The sequence below is a fragment of the Hyperolius riggenbachi genome, chromosome 3, assembly GCF_040937935.1.
Source record: "Hyperolius riggenbachi isolate aHypRig1 chromosome 3, aHypRig1.pri, whole genome shotgun sequence".
NCBI classification, from domain to species: Eukaryota; Metazoa; Chordata; class Amphibia; order Anura; family Hyperoliidae; genus Hyperolius; species Hyperolius riggenbachi.
In genome coordinates, this window is record NC_090648.1 from 450,232,329 (window position 1) to 450,247,033 (window position 14,705).

The window sequence follows — 14,705 nt, forward strand, 5'->3', positions numbered from 1 at the left end:
TCATCCTAGGCATGCCGTGGTTACAAGTCCATTCACCACAAATAGACTGGGCTACGAGTCAGGTAACCAGCTGGTCCAATCATTGTCGCCAGCAGTGTTTAGGGAAGGTGACATTGGGCCAGACCAGGGTTCAGTTGGAAGGGGTTCCAGTACAGTATTCTGAGTATGCCGATGTGTTCTGTCCTAAGGCCGCTGACAAGTTACCGCCGTATCGCCCATTTGATTGCGCCATTGATCTCCAAACTGGTTGTATGCCCCCTAGGGGTCATCTTTACAATTTGTCCGGGCCAGAGAAACTGGCCATGCAAGAGTACATTCGTGAGAATTTAGCTAAGGGGTTCATTCGACCATCCCGGTCGCCCGCAGGTGCAGGGTTTTTCTTTGTTAAGAAAAAAGACGGGAGTCTGCGACCGTGCATAGATGGGCCTGAATAAAATCACGATAAAAAATCGTTACCCCTTGCCCCTAATAGATGACCTTTTCACTCAAGTTACCAGCACTAAAGTCTTTTCAAAATTAGACTTGCGGGGCGCATACAACCTGGAGAGGATCAGAAAGGGCGATGAATGGAAGACGGCCGACGGGCACTATGAGTACTTGGTGATGCCCTTCGGGTTGTGTAACGCCCCGGCCGTCTTCCAGGAATTGATTAATGAGGTATTCAGAGAGGTGTTGGGCCGGTTCGTGTTAGTATACCTGGACGATATACTTATCTTTTCCAACAACCTCTCTGAGCACAGAACACATGTCCGAATTGTACTGGACAAACTGAGGCAGAACTCGCTTTATGCAAAGTTGGAAAAATGTATTTTCGAGGTGACATCTGTTTCTTTTTTGGGGTACAATATTTCCACTTCGGGTCTGTCAATTGATCCTGCCAAGGTCTCTGCTGTGATAGAGTGACCCCAACCCGTGGGGTTAAAGTCTTTGCAGAGATTCTTAGGCTTTGCTAACTACTATCGGAGGTTCATAAAGGGGTACTCCACTGTTATCTCACCCCTCACTAGTCTCACGAAAAAAAGGGGCAGATACCAGGGCCGGATTTCTGAGCAGGCCCCCGAGGCCGGTGACTAGGACGGAGACTTCTTTGCTACTTCAAGGGGCGGGTGGGGATGCGTGCGCACACTATTCTCTATCCCAACAGTACAGCTTCATGTACATCGTTCAGGCCCGTCTGTCAAGAGCTGCAGCTGAAAGCAAAGAGAGCATTCTCCTGCTCTTCATGCTTCTTATTAGCTGCAGCGTCTGCTTGCAGCCTGTCAGGTTATCTGGCTCTCCCCTGCCGTTATATGACACTGTGACCTGGCAGGGGAGACGTGATCTGCAGCGGCCCCTCCCCCACCCCTCTCCACGGACACAAACACAACAGCACGAGGAGGGAGTCAGCCAGGAGGAGGGAAAGTTGCCTGTGCTCCATCCAGGCCAGCACTAGAGATGGCAAGAAGTGTGCAGGGATGTGAACTTGCACAGTGGTGTGCTAAGGTACCATGCTCATGCTGGGGCATATATATATATATATTTTAACTAGTCTTTTGAATGGGGTCACGCAAAGTATATGAAGTGTGCTGCAATCCTACACAGTGCTGGCCACCACTACATCAAGTTAATCATGTTCTGCTTTGTAGAAAATTATGATGACTGTCTTTTGGGAAATCCACATTTTTTTTTAAGTAATGTCTGTATCTCACATCTTACACAAAGCTAAACTGGAGATATTATTGAGGATGCTACAGTGGCAGAGGCAGGAGAAGGGATGATTCAGATGAGTTTCTGTGGATGGTTGGTGGCAGCTCGTTTATCTAATGTTAGCTTGTGTTAAAACAGTTTTCTGCTACCAAGCAGAAGAAAAGCGTTTAGCATAGGTGCCCGGCAATTCGTCATGGGGTTGTGCTTTGAGCCCGTCTCCCATCTTGCACTCCCCCTCTGTACTTTACACTTTTCTCACTAGTTTTACTTTCTAGTTATGGTCTAATGTCCTACCATATTTTTAAAGTGGTTCTGTGGTGGTCTGGTGACATCAGGGGCGTAGGAATAGGCCCTGCAGCCCCTGTGCCCGCGGGGGGCCCGGCCCCCCCCCTGGGGCCCGCTCGGGGCCGTTTTGTGGGTGCTGGAGGGGTGGCAGCATGAGGGGAAAGCCTTGCCCACAGTCGGCGGGGAGAGGGGTAGTTCCCCCCTCTCCCTCACCTCGGGGCTCTCCCCTCTGCGCTCCCCTCCAGCTCATAAGTGTCTGTGGGGCTGTGGTGGGCAGCGAGCGGCGGGCAGATACATACCTGCTTCCGTGCGTTCCATCGGAGACTTCTCCCTCTAGCGGCTGACGTCACTTCCGGAAGTGACGTCAGCCGCTAGAGGGAGAAGTCTCCGATGGAACGCACGGAAGCAGGTATGTATCTGCCCGCCGCTCGCTGCCCACCACAGCCCCACAGACACTTACGAGCTGGAGGGGAGCGCAGAGGGGAGAGCCCCGAGGTGAGGGAGAGGGGGGAACTACCCCTCTCCCCGCTGACTGTGGGCAAGGCTTTCCCCTCATGCTGCCACCCCTCCAGCACCCACAAAACGGCCGCGCTCAGAAAATCTGCAGGGGGGCCCGGTGGGGCCTAGTTACGCCCCTGGGTGACATGACTATGTACTCTGTAAAGTGCCTCAGATGACAGTGCTGTACACATACTTATTAAAGTGGTTCTGTGGTGGTCTGGAAAAACAAAAAGTGTCACTTACCTGGGGCTTCTAACAGCCCCCTACAGATATCCTGTCCTGCGCTGTCACTGACAAATCCACTGTTTCCCACCGCAGGTCACCGTCTAATGCGGGTATTTGTCTAACAAGACGAATGTCAAAGCGGCTGTGCAGCCGTGGCCGTGCGCATCCTTGCTCCAGCTTGCGTCTCCAGGAGCTTACTACGCAGGCGCTGTACGAAATAACTTTGTACTGTGCATGCACAGTAAGCTCCCGGAGACAGGAGCGAGGACGTGCACAGCCACGGCTGCGCAGTCGTTGTGACATTTTGAAGTTTTTCCGTACAGCGCCTGCGTAGTAAGCTTCTGGAGACGCAAGCGGGAGAAAGCGCGCGGCCATGGCTGCACAGCTGCTTTGACATTCGTGTTGTTAGACAAATACCCGCATGAGACGGTGACCTGCGGTGGGAGACAGAGGATTCGTCAGTGACGGCGCAGGACAGGATAACTGTAAGGGACTGTTAGAAGCCCCAGGTAAGTGACACTTTTTGTTTTTCCAGACCACCACAGAACCACTTTAATAAGTATGTGTACAGCACTGTCATCTGAGGCACTTTACAGAGTACATAGTCATGTCACTGACTGCCCTCAGAGGAGCTCACAATCTAATCCTACCATAGTCATAGCCTAATGTCCTACCATATTATTATGATGTATTTATATAGCACTGCCATCTTCTGCAGCACTTTACAGAGTACATAGTCATGTCACTGACTGCCCTCAGAGGAGCTCACAATCTAATCCTAACATAGTCATAGCCTAATGTCCTACCATATTATTATGATGTATTTATATAGCACTGACATCTTCTGCACTCTGCAGCACTTTACAGAGTACATAGTCATGTCACTGACTGCCCTCAGAGGAGCTTACAATCTAATCCTACCATAGTCCTAGTCTAATGTTCTACCATATTATTTCTGTAGCACTAACCTCTTCTGCAGAGTACACAGTCATGTCACTAAAGGTACATACATCAAGTGATTCTGATTCAATCGATAAAGCAATAAAATTTATTAAGCGATCAACTTGAGTGTGGTTGATCGATAGTCAATTGACAAGTGGCCCACACACTACAAGCGATATTCTATGTGATTGACCTTCACTAGTCGATCTGACCGATGTTGTACCACCATGCTCTGAATGATAGGTGAACGGTAGCTGATCCCTGTGCGAACAACTGATATTTTGCACATCCTGCTCGATCGACTCTCTCGATTCTATAAAATGATGGAATAAAATGGTTGATTGTTTAGCAAATGGCTAAATGTATAGCTACCTTAAATATCCTTAGTCAATTTAATCACCCCAATCTCTTGATCTGTAACCCTAACTTGATACTTAATGTTATCCATTATCCCATTCTCAAATTCATAGCCTCACCCTAATTTTCCGAAGTTCCTAGCCTTTAATTTCCCCTTACCGCCTTTTTGTTACTTACCTTACTTTAACTCCTCTATATCCCTAACCTCTCCACTTTTCCTTGTTGGTTAAACCTTTTCTAACCCCACTGTTGTTGAAGAGGAGGAGGGGGCGGCTGGTGTTAGTGGGCCTTGGGCGGTAAAAAGTACAAATCCGGCCCTGGCAGATACTAACCACTGGACCCCAGAAGCCCTACAAGCCTTCTCTACCCTGAAAACCTTGTTTTGTTCAGCACCCATCCTGAGGCATGTCGACACCTCTTACCCCTTTATTGTCGAGGTGGACGCCTCGGAGGTCGGGGTGGGGGCTGTGCTGTCTCAGCGGTCAGGGTTACAGGGAAGATTACATCCTTGTGCTTATTTTTCTCGTAGGTTCTCCCCGGCGGAGAGAAACTACGATATCGGCAACAGAGAGCTCCTGGTCATTAAACTTGCCTTTGAAGAATGGCGTCACTGGCTGGAAGGAGCAGAGCATACCATTACAGTATGAATGGCGTCACTGGCTGGAAGGAGCAGAGCATACCATTACAGTATACACTGATCACAAGAACCTGGAGTACATCGAGGGGGCTAAGAGGTTAAGTCCCCGACAGGCTCGATGGTCATTGTTCTTTTCGAGGTTCGAGTTCATTATTACGTACACCCCGGGCAGCAAGAACATCAAGGCAGATGCCCTGTCCAGATGTTTAGAGCTGGAGACAGCTCAGCCCTCTGACCCAGAATCCATAATCCCACAGAGGTTAGTGCTAGCGGCAACTGAGACTTGGGAGGACTGGACAGAGACCCTGAGTCCCTTCCAGCAGGATGTCCCTGAGGGGAAACCGGAAAGGGGTTATGTTTGTGCCCTTACCCTTTCGTCTCCGCATTTTACAGATGTGTCATTCCCACAAGAATGCGGGACACCCGGGGGCAGCCAGAACTCAGGATCTGGTATCCAGGAATTGGCCGACTTGTTTATCACACATGTTTTCCGGCTACACGGCATTCCGGAAAACATAGTGTCGGATCGGGGAGTCCAGTTCGTTTCTAGATTTTGGAGGGCATTTTGCCAACAAATGGGCATGAAGCTGTCGTTTTCATCAGGCTACCACCCACAGACCAATGGTCAAATGGAGAGAACCAATCAGTCTTTAGAGCAATTTTTGAGGTGCTACGTTGCAGAGGCGCAGAATGACTGGGTCAAATTTCTGCCTTTCGCGGAGTTTGCGCAAAATAATTTGAGAAGCTCTTCCACCGGATTTTCTCCATTCCAGGTAGTGTCTGGAAGATTGCCCAAATTCTCACCATTGCCAGTGGCCTCCACCCCGTTTCCAGCTCTGGAGGCCTGGCAAAAGTCTTTTTAAAACATTTGGCGCACGGTGAGAGATAGTTTGCAAAAGGCGTTTTTGAATCAGAAGGGTCAAGCTGATAAAAGACGTTCGGTGGAGTGGAGTTTCCAGCCAGGAGACTTGGTGTGGGTATCCACACGTCATTTGACCCTGAAACAGCCCTCAGACAAATTGGGCCCCAAGTTTGTCGGTCCGTTTCCGATAGTGAAAAAGATTAACAACGTTACCTATACCGTTGATCTTCCCACCAGCATGCATGGGGTAAGGTCATTTCACGTATCCCTGCTCAAACCTGCAGTCCATATGGGCCCTACTCCTCCTCCTCCTGTCCTGGTAGATTGTCAACCTGAGTTCGAAATAGAGAAAATTTTGGACTCACGCATTGTCCAGAACTTCGTACAGTATCTGGTACACTGGAATTCTGGGACTCGCATGCATGCGGATGAATTGAGGAAAGAGTTTCATGCCTTACACTACGAGAAACCTGGTAGGAGTTGTCCGGAGTCCACTCCTGGGGGGGGGGGGGGGTACTGTGATGAAACGCGGAAAAGCCGCTGCCTCTCAAGGTGAGGCGGCTGTTTCCGCGTCCAGCATGGCGTCACAACGCGGAAAAAACGTTGCATGCCGCATAGGCAGAGCGGTGGAATCCGCATTGGTAACGGTGGAATCCGCATTGGAGGCGGCTCCCGCACTCGGTTCACTGGATACATTGCAAAACAGTACTGGTGTGGCTGGGACTGATAGTCCACCTAGATTCAGAGTGACACGCGCGCGCGCACAGAGGCAGAGCTTAAATAACAAAAATCAAATAGTGTTGCGCCTACCCACTATGCTGCAAGTTCTGTTAAGGGATCCCACTTCCTTTGTATTGAAGAAATAAATAAAATAACAGACTGCGCTAAAAAGATTATTTAATAAGATCAGAAATATAAAAATTATTCAATTGATCAATATTTGATTGCCTGAAAAATTATGTGTATATATATATATACAAGGTAATAAATGTCCATAAAAACAAATAAAACAAAATCATGTGCACCCCTTAAGGATTGAAAGTGCAGAGAGCAAGCTGATTTTCACTGGCCAATGAAATATTCACAGTAGGTTACTTGTAATAGATCCAAGGAATAGTTTCCAGTTGCATTAATTTATAGTGAAGCTTAGTATTGCACTGATAATGGGTGCTGGGACTAATATCCCATACGAAGTGATAGCAGGCTGCTTGATACAAATGTTAATGCATCCTCATGCGAATGTCTCAAATGTTATAAGTGACGTAGAAACAAACATTGTATATCATGATACGTCTCACCGTTCCAATTCCGTATGCGTGTAGTGGAATGCTGTTGCGGGGAGCCGCTCAATCTCACCCGCCCCGGCCGGCAGCTAAGTGAGAGAGTCTGGACGAATGTTAACGTCGGGCTGGATTAGCCCGGCTCCCTTGTCTGGCGAAGGCAGTGTTGGGTGAGACCTTTGTCCGGAGATGAAGCTTCCGTGTAGTACAAGCGGTGCTAGCAGCCACGTAGTTTCACCACGCCTCCTTCCCCTCTAGTGTGTGACGTCACAATTGCAGCCACTGCTGACGTTTCGGGAGGAACGCCCAGCTTTGAGAAAGGGAGGCGTTCCTCCCGAAACATCAGCTGCCGGCCGGGGCGGGTGAGATTGAGCGGCTCCCCGCAACAGCATTCCACTACACGCATACGGAATTGGAACGGTGAGACGTATCATGATATACAATGTTTGTTTCTACGTCACTTATAACATTTGAGACATTCGCATGAGGATGCATTAACATTTGTATCAAGCAGCCTGCTATCACTTCGTATGGGATATTAGTCCCAGCACCCATTATCAGTGCAATAGTAAGCTTCACTATAAATTTATGCAACTGGAAACTATTCCTTGGATCTATTACAAGTAACCTACTGTGAATATTTCATTGGCCAGTGAAAATCAGCTTGCTCTCTGCACTTTCAATCCTTAAGGGGTGCACATGATTTTGTTTTATTTGTTTTTATGGACATTTATTACCTTGTATATATATATATACACATAATTTTTCAGGCAATCAAATACTGATCAATTGAATAATTTTTATATTTCTGATCTTATTAAATAATCTTTTTAGCGCAGTCTGTTATTTTATTTAGAGCTTAAAGAGTAACTGTCAGGCTGCAGAAGCTAATTTAAACCTCTATTCTCCTGTGTTAAACAGTTTAGACAGAAGCCAAAAAGACATTACTAAAGATAAAAATCTCTCTTACATTTAATGTGTTCTTATCAGCAAAGCTAAGCTCCTAAGGAGGACGCAAGCCGCATTCCATACTGCAAAGCATTCTGGGGCCCTCCCCTCGGCTGCTAAGGAGAAGACGGGATCAAGTTTCAGCAGCTTCTAACTCAGTCCAGCCACAGCACAGATAAATCTCCGGGGCAGAGTACACTGCAGGAGTCAGCTATTGTTCCTAGCCACATGGCTCATTAATATTCACTGCACACTGTGTTATTCTGTACGAGCTGTTCTGTGATCAGAAGCAGGCAGGACATGACGACACATTTGGCTTCACAAACATGGAACCTGCCATGGGCTGTCAGGAGCATCATTCTCTGCATATACTATATAAATATTCTGTGAAATCCAAACGTGGACAGTGAAATGCATATGTAATGTAAGTACAGCCAATCTTTAGCTACTGATATATGTGTTTATTTTCTCTGAGACCTTATACCTAACAGCTCCTCTTTAAATAACAGCCAGAAGGGAGTCAGCTGACCAGGCGGGTCAGCTGACATTTTCCACTACTCTCATTGGTCCAGCAATTAGGGAGGTCTTGGAGAGGTCCTTGTGTATATATACTGCTGGCTGTTCACTTGCTCTTTGTCTGGCCGAACCCCGGCTCGTCCTTAGACTCTGCTTCTACCTCTTGATCTTGTACCTCGATATTTCTGATACCCTGTTGCCGAACTCTGCCTGTACCTAGACTCCGCCTCTGCCTTCTGAATCTGTACTTTATCTGTCCGTGTGTTACGATCTGGCTTGTCTGACCTCGAGAACCAACCTCACTATTGGAGGCGGTTCCCCGTCCTGTTAGTGACACTTTCTCCTGATTGTCACTCTCAGACTTCCTTCCTACTCGCAGCCGGACTCCTCCCGCCTTGGAGAGTTCAGGTCTTCAGAAGGAATCCGTGCAGTACTCCCCACTGCACTGAGGCTCAGTCCTCTTAGTGTTACTGTTACACCAAACACTACACTCTACTCAAGTACAGAGGTTAGCTGGTATATCGGATTATCGGTGATACTGCAGATCACTTATAATCTGGTATACATCTGTATTCCCAGTGATACTGCAGATCACCAGTAATCAGATCCTCCTCGTTACAGCAATGCAATGTGATTTCTGCCTTTTAGGGATTATAACCCTGCTGTGCGTCAAGTCCGGGACTTTAGGCATGTATCTCACTCCGCCATGCCCCTCTCCAGGTGTTAGACCCCTTGAAATATCTTTTCCATCACTTTTGTGGCCAGAAACAGAGTTTGTAATTTTTCAAGTTCGCCTGCCCATTGAAGTCTATTGCAGTTCGAAAAGTTTGCAGGTTTGTGAATTTTTTCGGAACTTCGAGTTCGAGGTTCGCAAACCGAAAATCAGAGGTTCGAGCCATCTCTAAAGCTTACTCCTAAGTGGCGGTTTCAGCCAGGATTACTATTCAAAGGTCATGCAGCATGTATTCAACAGTGTGTGTGCAAGATTTTAGAACCTTTCAAAGCTCTCAAATTTTTCAAATCCCAAATCTCTCTAATCCTGTACACAGGGCTCAATTTACCATAAGGCACTGTAGGCACGTGCCTACTGGCACCTGATGATGGAAAGGGGGCTCACTCCCCTCCCTGAGTACCAACCTCCTTCCCTATGCAGAGTTCGGATGAGAGTGTAAATGAGAGGTTACTCACCCAGCTCTCGGCATTCCACTGACGAGATCTCCCTTCAGTCTGGGGCACCTCTAGTTACTTAATACTGAGGGTACTTCTAGTTACCTAATACTAAGAGGCACCTGTAGCTACCTATGATCACGTGATCACGAGCCATATTTTCACGATCATGGGCTCGGTATTCGGATCCTGTGATCGATAATGATCACAGGTCCGAATTCGAGTTAACGCGTGATCACCAATCCGGATGACGGCGGTATCCAGGGGATGTCGTCATTGGACCAATTAGAGGGCCCCCAAATGAGCCTTGCCCTCCCCTCCTCTATATAACGTGTCGGCCATCTTAAGGAACTCGTCCATGCTTGTGACTCTGGGGTACTGAGAGCATCTCCAGTGCTATTGTTGGTCTGAGCAAGTGCTTTTCACCTTGTAAACTAGAGTGACCAGACGTCCTGGATTGCCCGGGACGCGTCCCGGATTCGGGGTCCGCTGTCCCAGGCAGCATGAGGTCCCGGGAAACGTCCCGCTTTCAGCGGGTCTATAGACGCCGTGCCAGTTCATTGCCTGCAGCCCTGCTCCAGCCTCCTCTTCCGGTGTCTGCTCCGACACCGGCAGGCGAGCAGGGCTACGGCAAGATGGCTGCCGAAGCCCTGTACTGGAGACTATGTGTCTCCAGTACAGGGCTTCGGGCGCCATCTTGCCGTACCCCTGTCAGCGCTGGAGACCAGAGCACTGAGAGCAGGAGGAACAAGACGGTCCCGGGACGGAGCAGCGCGCCAGAGGAGACTTCTGCCAGGTGAGTAAATGCTTTCTTTTCCAGGTGAACTTTGCCCGCATTACGTTTCTTGCCTGGTGAAATGTTTGCCCGCATTGCGTTTCTTGCCTGGTGAAATGTTTGCCCGCATTGCGTTTCTTGCCTGGTGAAATGTTTGCCCGCATTACGTTTCTTGCCTGGTGAAATGTTTGCCCGCATTGCGTTTCTTGCCTGGTGAAATGTTTGAACGCAATGCGTTTCTTGCCTGGTGAAATGTTTGCCCGCAGTGCGTTTCTTGCCTGGTGAAATGTTTGCCCGCAGTGCGTTTCTTGCCTGGTGAAATGTTTGCCCGCATTGCGTTTCTTGCCTGGTGAAATGTTTGCCCGCATTGTGTTTCTTGCCTGGTGAAATGTTTGCCCGCAGTGCGTTTCTTGCCTAGTGAAATGTTTGCCCGCAGTGTGTTTCTTGCCTGGTGAAATGTTTGCCCGCATTACGTTTCTTGCCTGGTGAAATGTTTGCCCGCAGTGCGTTTCTTGCCTGGTGAAATGTTTGCCCGCAGTGCGTTTCCTTTCTAGTGAAATGTTTGCCCACATTGCGTTTCTTACCTGGTGAAATGTTTGCCCGCAGTGCGTTTCTTGCCTGGTGAAATGTTTGCCCGCAGTGCGTTTCTTGCCTAGTGAAATGTTTGCCCGCGCTGCGTTTCTTGCCTGGTGAAATGTTTGCCCGCAGTGCGTTTCTTGCCTGGTGAAATGTTTGCCCGCATTACGTTTCTTGCCTGGTGAAATGTTTGCCCGCAGTGCGTTTCTTGCCTGGTGAAATGTTTGCCCGCAGTGCGTTTCCTTTCTGGTGAAATGTTTGCCCGCATTGCGTTTCTTACCTGGTGAAATGTTTGCCCGCAGTGCGTTTCTTGCCTGGTGAAATGTTTGCCCGCAGTGCGTTTCTTGCCTGGTGAAATGTTTGCCCGCAGTGCGTTTCTTGCCTGGTGAAATGTTTGCCCGCAGTGCGTTTCTTGCCTGGTGAAATGTTTGCCCGCAGTGCGTTTCTTGCCTGGTGAAATGTTTGCCCGCAGTGCGTTTCTTGCCTGGTGAAATGTTTGCCCGCATTGCGTTTCTTTTCTGGTGAAATGTTTGCCCGCATTGCGTTTATTTTGTACTGACATGTTGCCCGCATTGCGTTTATTTTGTACTGACATGTTTGCCCACATTGCGTTTATTTTGTACTAACATGCTTGCCCGCATTGCGTTTATTTTGTACTGACATGTTTGCCCGCATTGCATTTATTTTATACTGACATGTTTGCCCGCATTGCATTTATTTTATACTGACATGTTGCCCGCATTGCGGTTATTTTGTGCTGACATGTTGCCTATTGCGTTTATTTTCTGGTGTCCGGGGTAACTGTTACTGCATTTATTATTTAATGGTCATAGATGGCTATGTTTGCTGCTTTGTGGTTACGGTATACTATTAGCATCACACAGTTTCTGCACACCCATGATGCAAAGTCTCGTTTGTCCACATCATGGCGTAAACACTGCTTTCTTATGCCTCGCTGTTACATCATTACGTTAGCTCCGCCCATACAATGTCATGGCCACGCCCATTTTTCGCGCGCCGCAGCCCCCCCGCCCCCGGTCTTCGGCGCTGCGCGCTCCTCAGTCCTCCCCACTTTTCCCCCCACGCCCCCCTCCCCGTCCCAGGTTGGACCCACAAAAATCTGGTCACTCTATGTAAACCCAATTTTTTTTTTGCTACTTCACACATTTTGAACACATTTATTGTACTGATTTATAGATAGATATTGTTTTGAGTGTTATAGTTTTCAGTCAGCTAGTGTATACTGCAGTGTACAGTGCTACGCTAGCTTTTAGGTGTGTGCAGGCTAGGCCTGCTAGCCTAGGTAGCCTTAGCCTACTAGCCTGTAGGTAGGTTAGGGATTAGGTAGTTGTTGTGTAGTGTAGTTCATTTGTACTGTTAGTTGATTTAGTGTTAGACTAGCAGCTGCAGTACCAGTTAGCAGGCAGACCAGCATCTGTGTGATTATTTCTGACTGCTGCGGCTGCCTGTATTGAGTATGTGTGACAGACAGTCTTTTAGTGTCACTGTCTGTCACTCTTGTCTCAGTTAAGTGTCGTGCTTGTAGTTCATTCACTGTTACTGACCGTTTACGATTTGTGTACTTTGAAAAAAAAAATCTTTGTCACCACAACCACCTTTTAGAATTTAAGTATTATATGATTAAATTCTTGGGCCTCAGTTACTTTAACTGAGTTTAGTTAAAATACTTGATTTGCAGAGTCTCTGTTTAAAGAGACACTGAAGCGAAAAAAAAATGATGATATTATGATTTGTATGTGTAGCACAGCTAAGAAATAAAACATTAAAATCAGATACATCAGTGTAATTGTTTCCAGTACAGGAAGAGTTGAGAAACTCCAGTTGTTATCTCTATGCAAACAAGCCATTAAGCTCTCCGACTAAGTTAGTTGTGGAGAGGGCTGTTATCTGACTTTTATTATCTCAACTGTTCCTGGACTATTTACTTTTCCTCTGCTAGAGGAGAGGTCATTACTTCACAGACTGCTCTGAAAGACTCATTTTGAATGCTGAGTGTTGTGTATTGTGCACATATTATAGAATAATGCAATGTTAGAAAAAACACTATATACCTGAAAATAAAAGTATGAGAATATTTTCTTTGCTGCTAATCTTCTAGTAATTATTCATAGTACACAACCAATTCACTATATCATATATTTTTTTTCGCTTCAGTGTCTCTTTAAGCAGCATTTCTAGAAACACTGGAACATGGTTTTGTGTCTTACACAAAACCAGCCAAGGTTAAAGAGTTTATCTAGGCCCGATGGGAAGACATTGAGGCAGTCTTTTCTGTAAACATTGAGTGTTTGCATATTTTGTGGGATTTGTGTGGCTGGACTTTGCGGGAGTTTGTGAGACGTCCAGCAGGGTAGAGATTGTGGCTCACAAACAGCGTGTCTGAGAACAGAGATTTTTGAATCAGGAAGATATGTATCAGTCACATGTTAAAACTGTCAATGGGTTTGCATTTTTTTTCTCTTTTGTCTGTCTAGCCGATAATGGGCTGATTGAAAGACAAATAGCAGACTTGCGGTAGGTCTGTCTGGCATGTTCCAGTTTCCAAGATGGAGACACAGTTCATGGAAAGGTTGCCCCAACCTTAGTGACGTAGGTGGGAGGGGTGGTGCTGGAAGCGCCCACGTAATGGCATGCCCTCAATGAGAAGCTGGCAAGCTAGCGTCATGTCAGCGAGGGTGGGGGCCATGGATCCAGGGATCAGGGCTGTGTAAACGGGCACCTTGCATGGGGCAGCTGATCGGGGATCCATAGAGGGGACAGAGACACTCTACAGAGTATCTGAGTAAAGAGTATTTTCCCAGAGTCTGGTCACGGGGAGAAAGAATGCCAGAGATGTGAAACATGCAGTTGCTATGAGACATTCATAGTTGCTGAGGTTATAGGAAGTGTTTTCCAGCACGGTACATGGAGAAACATAAATGTCAGATATTTCCCGGGAAAAAAGGAGTTTACCAATGCAGGTTTCTGTTGCCACGGCTGCAGTGCGGTAAACCTTTTTTTTAGGTTTTTGTCGTGGACAGGTCCAGAGCTTGACAAAGAGGTCAATGCTGGGCTGTTTAGGTGCTTTTCCTCATCCACTGATTGGTCATATATATATTTTTCCAGCTCCTACCAAGTTTAGCACAGAACAGAACTGAAAATAGTTCATAGGGCAATTACAAAGAAGCAAGGCATTGCCATTTACAGAGTGACAGTGTATCAGTACAGTGTTTGCCATAGGACTACCTACCCAGTGGGCATTCAGTGTAGTGATGTTCATCCGAGCTAGGATATCCGAGATACTCGGATATCCTAGCTCTTTTTTCACTATTCGAGCTCGAATACCGAGCTCGAATAGTATTAGCTATCCGGGCTGTGCTATCCGAGCGCACTCGGATAGCAATCAGAGATATCCTAGCTATCCGAGCTCAGATAGCGTCATCCGCTCGGATAGCGTCACGTCAGACGTCACCTCGAGTCCTCACAAGCGAATCAGAGGGCTCCCAGCCCTCTGACTGCAGCAAATCACAGAGGGGGAGCCTAGCCAAGCCCCCCTCTATAAATAGCGGACGCCATGTTGCCTCACTCGTCCTGCTTGCGACTTACTGACTGACTGTACTGACAGACTGCTCCAGTGCTTTTTGTCTGTGCAAGTGCATTTATTGTTCAATATACCTAGCGTTTTTACACTCCAACACTTGATATCCACCTGTATTGCTTTGTATTGTAGATAGATTGTATTTTAGGCAGTTTAGTTTGTGTGATTAGGGACTAGGGAGGAAGACTGTCACTGGTGCTGCTGCAGCTGCAGCCAGCAGCTAGGCCCCAGCTGTGCCCTGTGCCTAGGCAAGGCAGCCTGCCCTGCTCTGTGCTCTAGTCCCTACTAGTTACCTTACCTGTGTTCTCACCTGTCCTATTCTACTGTACTACTTCTGTGTTAGATAGATT

The 14,705-nt window shown here is 47.4% G+C and overlaps 1 protein-coding gene across 4 annotated transcripts in view; it reads right to left on the reverse strand.

Moving 5' to 3' along the window:
* LOC137564233 (WAG22 antigen-like) overlaps window positions 1-14,705 on the reverse strand; it is a 115,434-nt gene that overhangs the window by 85,356 nt on the left and 15,373 nt on the right. The gene's annotated exons all lie outside the window — the stretch shown is intronic.